General features: G+C 27.5%; 1 protein-coding gene across 1 annotated transcript in view; it reads left to right on the plus strand.

Annotated features, from left to right (window-relative positions):
* Positions 1 to 610, plus strand: part of DYNC2H1 (dynein, cytoplasmic 2, heavy chain 1) — a 522,114-nt gene that overhangs the window by 134,414 nt on the left and 387,090 nt on the right. The window lies entirely within an intron of this gene.

Raw genomic sequence — 610 nt, forward strand, 5'->3', positions numbered from 1 at the left:
GGTGGGGGCATAAGCTAGACTTACAGCATTCTGGGCTGTCAATGTTAAGTTCCCAGCTTATCATTTTTTTACTTCCAACTTTTCTGATATGCTTTTATTTTTTCCTGTGTATTTGTCATATAATAACAGATATCTTTGTTAGGATAGTTGTATCTAATTTGAGTGAACAGTTTAAATTTCATGATTCTGGTATTTTTAATATCCCTTATTCAAAACATCATAAACATTTTCTTTGACTCCAGTTACATACAATGGTTTCAAAATTGCTATTATCTAAAAAAGACGTAGCACATGTATAGAAGGAAAAGAATTGATGCTTAACTATTGTTATGGATGGTACATGTATTCATTATAAATATGGCTAATAGAGTAATTATGCTGATAAAACATCTTTATTTTAAAGATTCTGCGTGATTGAAAGAGATTTATTTTAAGCAAAAATTAGAGTTTATGTATGTTTCTGTTAATCAAAATAGTAGTTCACTGTGTTTTTATTTTAATTATAAAACAAAATATTCATTATTTGGATTAGGTTATTAAATATATGCCAAAAAAATGTGTTAGAATTAATTCTGCTTTTGTTTGAAATTAAGTCAGGGTGCTGGATAAC

The sequence above is a fragment of the Propithecus coquereli genome, unplaced genomic scaffold (genome assembly GCF_000956105.1).
Source record: "Propithecus coquereli isolate 6110/MARCELLA unplaced genomic scaffold, Pcoq_1.0 Scaffold6, whole genome shotgun sequence".
NCBI lineage: Eukaryota > Metazoa > Chordata > Mammalia > Primates > Indriidae > Propithecus > Propithecus coquereli.